This window comes from Capsicum annuum, chromosome 1, assembly GCF_002878395.1.
Source record: "Capsicum annuum cultivar UCD-10X-F1 chromosome 1, UCD10Xv1.1, whole genome shotgun sequence".
NCBI classification, from domain to species: domain Eukaryota; kingdom Viridiplantae; phylum Streptophyta; class Magnoliopsida; order Solanales; family Solanaceae; genus Capsicum; species Capsicum annuum.
This window is the reverse complement of record NC_061111.1, coordinates 85,052,764-85,065,798: the sequence shown is the minus strand read 5'-3', so window position 1 is coordinate 85,065,798 and position 13,035 is coordinate 85,052,764. Positions and strand designations below refer to the sequence as shown.

Here is a 13,035-nt window from a genome sequence, read left to right as displayed (position 1 = left end):
AAGGATGGTTTAGGCTTTCAAGAGCACGGGGTTTTCACCCACGAACCCATGAGGGTATTTGGCACCAACAAGTCCCAACCAATTTAATCAAGTAATAGTATAACCCATTATCATCTAACTAGCATGTACACAATTACATCACAACCCATAACTAAATTACACCTTAGTTCAACCTAATTCCAAGACTAAAAGGTTTAGCTACTTATGAAGAAAAGAAAGAAGCATATACCAAATGGGTTGTTCAAGGCATCCATTCTTCAAAAATACAAAAATTTAAATCTCCAAATCAGATTTACAATTCTTTGTCAATTTAGGGTTTCAATTTCCAATTTAAAGTGTTGCTAGTCTCTAGAATGCCCAAAATGGCAAAGGGTTTAAAGATTTTAAAGGACTTGGGTCAGTTTCTAAAAATTATAAAACTTCCCCTAAGCTAAATCTCGTATAACCGCGATTGCACCAGATTCACCGTGAACGTGTGGAGATCAATACAATCATGGTTGATGATCGTCTTGCTTGGTCGCGATCACAGCCCTCAGACCGTTATTGCAGCAATAGAGGCCTATTTCTACTCCAGGTCTTCCAGTTACACTTGTTTTCCCTTTCTTTGATCCATTTTATCTCAAGTCCACATCTTTCCATCTCATAACATGTATGCTTGGAAAATCTGGACATTAGTGCATTTAATCATACATAGGTCTATTTTATTCATTCAAAACATGGTAATGTGCATGTATGTCGAGTGTAAATAAGTGGTAAATTCATCACTTATCAACACTCCCAACTTAAAGCTTTGCTTGTCTTCAAGCAACACTACCCCTAACCATGAGACTATGAATATTTATGCCCACATTGAATGACCCAAATGATCATAATGACTTCAAGCTTAGTTAATACAATAATTTCGCTCTTCAAACATGGGCAAAACTATTTTCACAACACCCCTCAACATAAAATGTGATTTTTTTTTAAGGATGCAAAGACTTTAAAGATAAACTATTCAACAATCACTAATACTCTAAAATTGACTCCTTTTTTACCCCAACTACATTATACTCTTTTTTCCCCATTTTTGGGGAGATGACAAAATCACCCACCTTAACTTATTTACATACCTCCTCACAAGAAAAAAAATTTCACACACCATGTCATCAATTACACAAAAAGGAATTTAAATGTAGAACACTCTCTCTCTCCTAAGGACTCTCAATGCTAATAAGTACCATGCCATAGGATTGCCCCTATTTTTAATCGTCACAATAATGAAAATACTAAGTTGGAAATCACAAAAGGATTTTTGTGCTTGTAACGTAGGTTCGGGGTAGGGTAGGATATATTTTAGCAACAACATGGATAAACCCTCCTTGAACAACTACATCACACTATTCCCTCCAAATTTTGATCGTGGGCCACTTATTTTGTTTTCACTCTTTACACATGTGCCTACTTTTTATTTTCTTGGTTCACCTATTTTTCTTTTCATTTATTTTTCATGCATTCTTTGTGCCTCTCTTTCCTTTGTTGGATCCTTTCGTTTTCTTATTCATTTGTTCTTAATGATTAAGTTCATAGGCACTCACTTACACCTTCATGGACCAAAGTTACCTCTTTCAATCATCACCAGCCCCAACTTAGGCTTTTAGTCTCAAGTTGTGATTTTAAGTTCAAGGAGGGTAGGGTTCAAAAGAGGGATAAAGATTGAAAGGCTCACGACCTATAATGTATTTGTCAAAGAAAGGTCTAAATGTTCATAGTGGGTGACTAGGGATAACATCTATGCAAGGGTAGGCATTTTAGGCTAATGTGGAATTCCAATGTCACAAAGATGGCCTAAGATAATCTCCCCAACCAAGTAGAATCATAAATATGCTTGAGAGACTAATATTGCAAGTTCTACATGGTACAAGTACACATGAGATTTGGACAATAAGCTCACCACACATGACATGTAAAATTTGCCAAGGAAGTTCAGTTTACCCTCCCGCTTTAGACAAGAAAATAAAGTATCTCCCAATTTTCACAAGTAAAAATTTCAGAGTCACAAAAGAGAAAAGGATTTGTTACTAGCTTGCTCATGTCCATGCCCATAATTTACCAAAATATTTAGACAGAGGGGGTGTTCACTTTGCATGGGCACCACGCATGCTTTGCTAATTTATGGTACCCACCCAAGACTTAATATCATATTGTGGTTTTCACACGGTCCAACCAACCATATGGCTACTCGATAGTTGCCATAGGTATAAATGTGATCCTAAAATACAAAATGCTACTGGTACTCAGACTTCCCTTGCATTTGTGACTTTAATGCCATAGGTACTCTGACTTCCCCTGCATCCATGGCTCCAATCCAAAACACAACGATTTTCCCTTAAGAAATTCGTCACTCAATCTATCTTACGGAAAATCTCGTTTGATCAAAAGAAAAAGAAGAAATCTAAAAACAAAATAAATAATCCATGAAAATGTGGGCACCATCAGAGTGCCCGAATCTTAAAATCCAAATAAAAAAGTAAAAGTAGTCAAAAACAAATAGCAAAATATCATGAAGTATCAATAATAAAGGTACAAATCAAATAAATATGGAGACAAGCACCCCCAACATAAGAGGTGGATGTGTCCTTAATGCATAAATAGTCAAGCATAAAGAGAGATAAGGGTGCTCCCTGAAACTGCATCAAGAGCTGTTGTCACTCTCAGACTCTACATCATCATCAGCCCCCTCAAGATCGGACCACTTGGATGGGACTCATCATTATTCTCTACTTAGGATGAAGGAAGTCAAACACAGGGTTTTAGCACCTTTATAGGCCCTACACCCCCTTCCACATCTCATTAAGGAACTGATCTCTCTTCTTCTCCCATATGACCATCTTTTCATGTACAACCTGGAGATCACGATGTGACACTGCTAAGGGTGAGTAGGCTTTTCAAGCCTAGTAATGGCATCTCCCTGTTTCTTCTTGTCCTCCTTATACTTTGCATAATCGATATATGACATATATGAATGTAGAGTGGTGGAGGGCTATCCCGATCCCTGGGGTAAACTTAACACAAGCTCTTTGATAAAAATGTTATCAACTCCAATATCCTCAAGAATCTTGATGGTGGATGGCCTATAAGACTCAGACTCCTCACATGTTGACTTCCCCAAGTCGATCTTTCTCTTTTTGCTTTTACCTGGTTCACCCTCTCCTTGAATTCTCAAAGGATAGATGGGGGTACTAAGGTGTACTCAAGTTTCTCCAGTGTATTCTTCAACCTCGGCTCTCCTACAAAGCTCAATAATTAAAGAGGGGAAGAAGATATGTGTACCACCTTTGGTCTTGAAGAATTTCATATTAGAAACCACAAGTTGACCAATATTCAAAGGAATGTCGTCCAGTATGCAAGCAACTATTCGTGCCTATAAATCTGGGACCGATGTTATGTGGGTGCATTAGAGACTTGGCTAAATATTATTTTCAACCAATTTCAAACCACGTAAGTGAATTCATTCATATGATCTTACTCTTGGTTTCCGCACACAAGATTTCCTTTTTGAGATAATCTTTTTGCCAACCAGCATCCCATCTCACACCCTTTTTCTTCAAACTCACCCATGTTTACATTTAGGAACCCATAGATATCATTAACTTGCTATGCTCCAAAATTCACCTTTTTTCCCCGAATCTTGGTAGTCTCGTTGGATGGGTTCGAGAAAGACACTCTGCTAAGGTTGGCATAGAATTAACTGACCAATTGCTCATTTGCCTTACACGGATCCTGGGCAAAGCACCGCCACCCTGTAGCCTCAAGCCTATCATAAAATGCTGGGAGCTTTATCGACATATTATCAAAACATATTCCTCTTTCCAAGACTATCTTTGTCCTCAAAAGATCAGCATAGTAGTAAGTGTGGCACTCGGATGCCATAAATCAGATATGGTCGTGTTTGTCCATGAGATTATCCTGAAAAGCAAAATATAACACACACAACCATTATTGACATTTCTATGAACAAAGTATGGTATGTTTCTCACCAAATCCCATTAGATAGTTGCTTGGTGGTGTTTATGCAAAAATTTATAGTGCAGGATTTTTATGCAGGGCAAAAAATGCGATCACGGGCCATGGAGCCGCAATCGCGGTCCCGATGACCGTGATTGCGGTATCTGAGACAAGTTTCAAACCCATTTTTCATGTTCAACATTTTCAAATTTTAGGCCATAAGTATGTTGACAGCGCCCAAGTGCACACACAAGTGTACGTGGTCTCCCAAGAAATATAGTGACCTTTAAGAAAGCCGAATATCGATTCCATAGGGACTTGTGTTAAACAACTATCCAATTCTAGTTTAACAAATTGAGAAGAGTATAAAATAAAGTTTTAAAGTTGTAAACAAAAATAAACAAAACTAATGCAGAAAAGTAAATGACTTTGGACAATCAAAGGATAGAGATCCAGGGTTAAAGAACTTCGAACAATCATACTACATTATAGAACTTCATTTATTAACTTTATTATCTTGGTTGTTGATTCATAGGATTAATTGCATGATCATGGTCTCTCGACCTCTAATCTATTATTTAATATGGACATTACAACTACATCATTGAGAGGGAATGTAATAATCCAATTAAGTGTTTTTTACGCTATCCTCCTACGTTTGAATCAAGTAAGGCATCTAAGTATATTCCTACCCTAGATGCTAATTTGAATTCCTTATTTTATAAAAGAATACAAATACTACTTTGTTTATTCTCAAGCTCTATCTCCCTATTCCCTCTCTCGAGATTAAAAGGTTGAAAATATATGTATTCTAAGGGTGATCAATCCTTCAAATATTAAAATAAGAATAAATAAATAACCAAATATGATAAGTGAATTAAACGAAATTAATCCAAAATAATAATACTCATGTTCTTGGATTTAACCCTTAAAAGAGGGTTTTTAGCCGATAATATTCATAATCACGATCCAAATAATAGAATACATGTTATGAATAATTAAAAGATGAATGAAAAATCATAAAACCTAATAAAGTACAGCAGCCTCCACACAATTAACCCACCGTCACACCGCTTCATCCAAGTATTGTCCAAGCCTCTCTTTATAGCGGGCAACGTGTGTATATATATTATAATAATCCTAATCCTAGTGGGATTTAAAGAAAAATGTCATAATGATCAAGGATTCCAAGATCCTCCCTATACCACGTGGGAACTATGTGATGTTTATAGTATATGATAAATCCATGTATGAGTGGAACTTGATTTAAATTGGAGCAGTGGAATAAAGCCCGCGTCCCGGGCATGAGAGCACCGAAATGAAGCCCGTGTTGCAGGCACACAACACGCCTCCTATGGAATTGCATCTCCAAATATTTTCTAAGTCAAGGGATCACTGAAATGGATCAAGCAATGCGGACAAATCGCGCACACACACTAGAAGTTATGTCCAAAATTTTGGCTGTCTTTATCATCCCATCTTTTATCCCTTGTATCGTAGTGTATTTCCAATGGATTTCTAGCCTTTATATCAGGAATATATCACCGTATTAAGCTCACAAATATTCCTACATAATCACACACCACGAATTATAGATAATAATAACACACTCTTTTCAACGACGATTCAAAACACTAGCTAAGATAAGACTAATTCTCAATGATCTTCACTTATTGTTCCAACTATAGACAATCCAATTAAACCTTGTACATTACAAACAAGTTGTTCCATATATAATTACACCATTAAAATAATTTTGAACCTTTTAACTGAAATAGAATCTCACGAAACCAACTAGACAAGCACCTAGCTCAAGCTAGTAACACTAGTTTTTCGGGTTGAACTCTAACGGACTCAATTAACCACAAACTTGTTTGAAAAACATGTTGAACATTGTAAGTACATACTTGGACACTTAAATGCTTATTTATATCAATATAAACATGTTAATCTCTCAAGTTACTCTCAAAATAATGTGAAATAAGCTAGAATAATGACACAGAAGTGTATAAAACCACCTCAGATCATCACCCCACACTTAAACCCTTGTTCGTTCTCGAACAACCTTTTAGTCTAAGCATCAAAAGCTGAGGTGACACTACACTTCTAATAAAATAAACACACTCAAGCTAGTACTAAAATGACTACACAGACTGCAAGTTTCTACATTAAGCATGTTATACACAATCGATAGCTCATGAACACTACTCCAAAACATCCTAGCCTCAAGAATTGACTCATCTGGTAGAAAACTCATGCCTATTGCTCAATCAAGGACATCATACAAATCACCCACATTCATAAAAAATGTGACTCTAATAATAAGAGAGTTACCCATAATCATTCATAATAATGCAATTTATCACAATGGGTACAAGATCAAATTACGCTTACTCTTACAAGGAATTCACAAGTTACACACAATGAACCATAGGCTTTCCCTTAGTGTAGTGCTCCACTAATATCACTAAGGGACGGGTAGGAACTATTTTGGCCAAGAATAGTGACTTTATTCCCTAAGCACCTTAATACACTACATTATACATTTAAAACCAATCTCTAACAACCAAACTACAATTTTTCATCCGCCCATATCATTTTGTTTGCCACATCTCGTTTAAGCATTTTCACAAACACATGGTGGAAGGATTATTTATTACCACATAAATCTAATTTTTTTATTTTATTTCCTTTTTCACAACCATGGTAAGCTTTCTAGCTCAATGTCTATCACACCCTACCACCACACATCAAATATAAACACCAATAACTATTACCTTGGGGCATCAATTTCACCTATCTCCTACTTTTTTAATTTCACATTCCTTACTCAGTTATTTTATAACTAAACAACTTAGAAGCTTTTTTGAATTAAATTATGGTCAGTCAAAGAAGTGATTAGGCTACATATATGGCTATCAAAAAAAAAAAGCTAAAGGCCCAACGAGGCTGATTATGATTAAGCACAAAAGGTAGGTCAAATGAAGGTATAAAATAAGGTTGTCAAAGAAATGCCTCTATCATCTTCTAAACCCACACTCTTTATTTTGCTTTACACACACACTGGATAAGTTCTAGATATCACATACAACAAGGAATATACAAAAATTCACATCACACATGGCACATGCTCAACTTACGTAGGATTATCATAAACTCTCAACCAAATAATAACACGAATTTAAAATTAAGTCAACAAATACAAGAGTCACAAACATGAGCCTAAGAGTTTCAAAAATAACAATTCCCTCAATCAACATAATTTTACCCAAAAAAAACACTTGCACCATGCAATCAAAAATCTTACACTCAATTTATTTTTAAAATTGAGCCAAAATTAGGAATTTCCCTACCCGACACTTAAAAATCTACTTTTTTCCTAAAGTATAATTTAAAAGTAGAGATAGAAATATTCTCTGAGGCCTCTAGGCCTAGCTATAAATATCTTTACATATAAAGAAGGTTTGTGGGACCCACACTCTGTCTTTTCATGCTCCTTATCTTAGGTTTTCTATAATGCCCCGAATCAGGTACCTGGAATACTACACAGTGCTCATGGACCTAAAGGACCACAAGCTAACCCATGACTAATATTTGTAACTGAGCACTGAATAATATACTGTAAATAAGGATAATGTAAGTTATAAGGCCATAAGGTTCAAAACTACACTAATACTGAATATAAAAAAATATCTGTAATGGTATCACAATACCCAAAATTAAAGTAAACTGTCTGAAACATATGTAGTCTAAAAGCCTCTAAATTGTCTAAAAACTTGAAGTTGATGGGACATGACCCCAACTAACTCCGAACTACTAAAATAATAAAGTAATAAAATAATCATGTTCTCCTTGAATGATTAGGAGTCACTTTTAGCCTGGCTTCTGAACGTCTGATCTACTAAGGATGCTCGGGAGCTTGTGCTTCTAAACCTATGGTATGAAACACCATAGAACAAACGCCTCAGTGCGATTGAATGTACTGGTATGCAAGTGAGGTAGGCTAAATGCGTGGGTTCATATGTATAAATAATACTAACTAACTAAATAACATGAACGTGAGAATACATATATAAATACGTAATTATAACTGAGACCATACTAACACTGGTATGGGGTTCTGAGTATTGATTTACTGACATCTAAGTTTACTAATACTGATGACTGAGTTTACTAAATATTGAGAGACTGATGTTATATTACTGATAAAGAAAAGACTATTTCTGATAGTTCTGACTAGGAAGAACTGGTCTGATTGACTGTATATGACAGTCCTAAAATAGAAAACTAATAACATGGGTATCGTATAATTAATATACTATTAACTGAGTTTGTGATACCATGATTACTGAGTCTAAGTACTGATAACATAAGTGACTATATCTGATAGTCCTGATACTTATGAAACTAGCTGAGTTCCACATTGTATTGAGTTAACTGTATTTGACAGTCCTGGATTTCTATAGAACTATCTGAGTTCTATTTTTAAGATTGAGACTCAGACTGTGGGAAGTAGTCATCTAACCAACATGCTCCTAATTAGCTATTATAGCCATATTAGGGTCCAATATGTAACCCTAATTAGAAGGGTGTCAATACCGCACCATTGGTAAGGACAAGCTGTGAGTGACCTTCATCTGACAGTGTTCCCAAAAGAGAATGGTGGGACCCTCATCTGACAGTGTTTATCCACCTCATCAAACCTCATCTGACTGTGTTGATGTCTCAACCTATGTTGGCTACATAGTTCTGGAATGCAAAGATTGCTTCTAAGAATCACACCCTCATCTGACAGTATATGTTCCCATCCTTGGGTTCACTTGGTGCTAATTCCTACTCTTATATGAATAGACACTGAACATGATTAACTAAATTAGACTAAACTGAATTCATAGAGTTCTGTTGACTGACGGAATACTATTGAGTTTCCAGAGATTACTGGGATTACTGAGTTTACTGAATTTTTCCTGAGTCATATGACTAACTGAATTCTATTGAACATGGCTTGACTGAGGTATAGTGAAAACATGACACTAGTTCTAGGCACACAGCTAGATTGTTGGGTACAAGTACCCACAGGACTCGATAGCATAAAATTGAAAGGACATGACACTTCTTGAACACATTACCAATATCAATAATTCATAATACATTAATTTGGAGATTTCATAAAGCACATGGTTTTTATAGTCTTGTACATGAAGGGAATTGCATATAAACATGTCATACTTTAATCAACCTAATCTCATGGACATTCCCTCAATTATTCATAATGCACACAATATCATGGAAATTATTCTTGGTCATAGGGTAAAGCATACATTTATCACTTGGGCCACAATTGAGCTATAATGCATATTTTCTATTCTCTTAGATATTTTATCAAATACCTAAGATGGATGACTTAGGGCATAGGCATGACCATCAAATTAATACAACAAAACTCCATATTTCAACTCAATTTCATATGTTTCAGACTACATACTAGCATAGGTTTATGAACAACACATAAAGATTCCAACTTGGGAATCATGCAACCATAATCACATTAATATAATCAACCCACAACAAAATATTCACAATACAAGATTTAAAATGCGAATTTTGGGCTTCATGGATGAAAGGAATCCATGAATTAACACTTTGAATATCTTAGTTCTTGATTTAGCAAAGATTGATGAAGAGACTCTAGAATTTGAGTATTGAATTTGAATCCCCAATTGAAAACCCTAGCTTGTTCTTGAGAGAAACTTGAGAGAAACACTATATTTTGGGTGAAATATGGCTGAATCACGTGTTATTGGGTTATATAAGGGTGAGAAATTAATCCTTTTAACCCTTGGACGCGTATTTAAATTCTTGTGAAAATTTCCTAATTTTCATCCTTGGCACAATGCGCCACTACCGCACCGTCACTGAAACTGGACAATTGAGAATCTGTATGGTGGCGCGACATGGGGCTATCGCTTTGCCACTTTGTTTGCGACCTGGATGTTTGGTGCGACGTGATACTATTGCAGAGCAATATTGGAAATTGACAATTGCCATTTAAGATAGCTCCGCGATGCGCTGATGGCTCAGGTGATACACTGTCTCACTAAAAAGGCTCTAACTCTTCGCCCCGGTGTCGGATTTGGGAAAATTTGGTATTGATGGAAAGCTTATTCAATTTTCCACATGATAAAAAGTGAAAATCATGAAAATACCACATGTATAAAAGTGGATTTCTATTAAGGAGGTTCTTCTAATTGACATACATCATATAAGCTATTATGATATCCAACGTCATGTTCCCCAAAGGGAAAAACCTCACGTTGGGGAGAGGTTTTATACTCTTGCCAAGGAATATAACCTGAGCTATATAACCTGAACTAAGTGATCACAATATATAACTGCATCCATATAAATGGGAATAATATGATAATCCAAACATATGTTGGCTCGTACTTCTAGGGAATGTGAACTGAGACACATACCCAACTTGATGCTAAATACTACTCCTTTATTTATATGCTCATTATGTGGGAAATACACCTTAAAGTAGCATAAGGGTTTATAATGAAAACCAGTTATATATCAATCTGTTTTAAACTGTAACAAAAACTAATCGGTGTGGATTTCATATCTTAGATGAGGATCAAAAGATCAAATCTTGCTTAAAAATTTGAATACATGCTTATCAAAGAATGCTCAAAGATCATCTTTCTTGAAATATCAAGACTTAAACTGAGGGCTTACAACCCATACTTGAAAATCATGTCAAATCATGATAAACTTCATGCTCAACAATAATAATCTTGAAACGTTTTAACAATTCAAGATAAGATAATGAAATCAAAAGCATAATGTTGTGTTTAAAGCACAATTGGAAATCTTTAATCAATGTCTCAAATCTTACTCATAGTGTTCAAATCATAAAAGAGAATTCTTTAAATCAAGATAACTATGCACTTTCATACTTTAATCACATTATGAACCCTAGATGCAAATCATGCAAATTCATGTAAATTCAACTTTAAAAACTAGTTTTGGGTATAAAAATGAAAGGAGTTTCCTTGTTCATATCCCCACATACCTTATTAGATATGATTTGATGTAGAAAGCTTGACTTTGAAATCCTAGGAGATGATCTTAAAAACTTTTCTTGAGATTCTTGGATTAGGGAACTTAATTATTCTTGTTTTTTCTTGAAGAGATTATAATGGAGTCTTTTTGTTCTTGAATGGAGATTAGGGTTTAGTTCTTGGAGAGGAATTATGAATAAAGGAGGTAAATAATGCTCCTTAGGGATTTAATTATTTGTTATCGACGAGTTAGGGTGGAGAAAAGGACTTATTTACCTTAAAAATGTGAAAGCAGAAACTGAAAAATAGGTTTGTGCAACGGAGCGCGCATCACGGGCTAATCGCGCGACCTCACTGCCTTTCTCACAAAAGTGGATATAACATTACTCTCGGGTATCGAATTAAGGCGAAATTTATATCGTTGGAAAGGTGATTCAATTATCTACAAGTTGGTGGGTCTTGAGCTGCAAAATTCTATGCATATAAAAAGGTATACATGTCCAAAGTAGACCCTTGTAGAATCAAATACTAAACTTTGAAAGAATCAAAGGCTCTTAGCTCAAATTTGTTCTAAGTGAATTCTATGAATGTCTTTCACCTCGAGAGCACTTCACAAACTAGGATAATGATCATGAACTTATATTCACATGGAAATCATTTGGATTAGAATTTACACACGTAGGAACGACGGTTAGAAATCTAGCGTGAAAATACGGGGTATTACTGAAACAAGTCTCAATATACAATTTGTCAATCATCAAAACTAAAGAGTTAACAGTTTTTCTGTCATAAAGGTTCCGCATATTGATGTTTTGTTGTGGTTATTAAAAAAAATCATTGTATAACTTATTTGGTGCATTACTTATCTAGTTAGTATTCTATTATAAACTTCTGTATTTATATTATTCATACTTCATTTAATATTCGTCGACCGTACTTATGCAAAATGTGGTAATTCATAATAAAAATTAGCATATCTTGTAGTAAAGATTTTTGTAAGGTTCTTTTGATGTGATTTATAGTTTCTAATGCCTGTAGCGGTAAGATCGGGTTTGGCACCTGATACTAAGATAACTACATCTTGTTTGATTTTTTGTGGTATATCGACTGGTTCTGTCTTCCAATGGCATATTCCAATGAAAATGACAATTCTTTTACAAAGTAATTTGCGGAAAATATAATCATGCTACAGTAACTAAGGCTTCTTTTACTAGTTCTAAAAAGGGATCCTACTTAAATGGTCACATCTGATATGACCAGTCTTTAAACTGGATGCATAAGCTAACCCTCAACAATTTATGGGTGTAATTTTTAAAAATGATAATTGAATAAACACATCTATTTTGTAGCAAAGCAAAATTTCAGTCGCCCTTTAAAGCATTTGAGTAATTTAAAATGAAAGTATTTGATTGAACAAATATTATGGCAAATAATTAGTTATTTTAAAACAAAATTGATGTTTTCATTAAAAGAAAAGAAATAATACCTGTCATCTGTGAAAATTAATGGATCACCGGTAATTATTAGCATAACTTAAATTGAAACAAAAATGTGTCATTGGTAAACTTTTCAGAACCATGAAACATCGAATTCTTTGTCATTTATGTAAATCATCATGCTCTAGAGTGAATGAATATTACATGGTAAAAAGTACATGATCGGGAGTGGAATTTTGAAGAAATATCCGGAAGATGTGGTCATTCAGATGCTTTTGAGGCTTCATGTGAAATTTCTCTTGCGATTCAAATGTGTCTCCCAAATATTTTACACTCTTATTCAATCTTCAATATTCATCAGTCTTTATCTCCACCAATCAAAAACTTCATCAAATGATAACATTCTCTTGAAGCGCTCCTTCAAAGAAGATATAGAAAAATATAAAGCTATATTTTCTTTTCTTTCTATTGATGCAGAAAAATACCTGAAAGCCATTTATGTAGATCTAGATGTGCCTTATATAATAAGACATTATAGTATTGACAAT

The 13,035-nt window shown here is 34.8% G+C and overlaps 1 pseudogene; it reads left to right on the top strand.

Moving 5' to 3' along the window:
- Positions 1–12,558: 12,558 nt before the first annotated feature.
- The window catches only part of LOC107855697, a 5,026-nt pseudogene continuing 4,549 nt past the window's right edge, over positions 12,559–13,035 (top strand).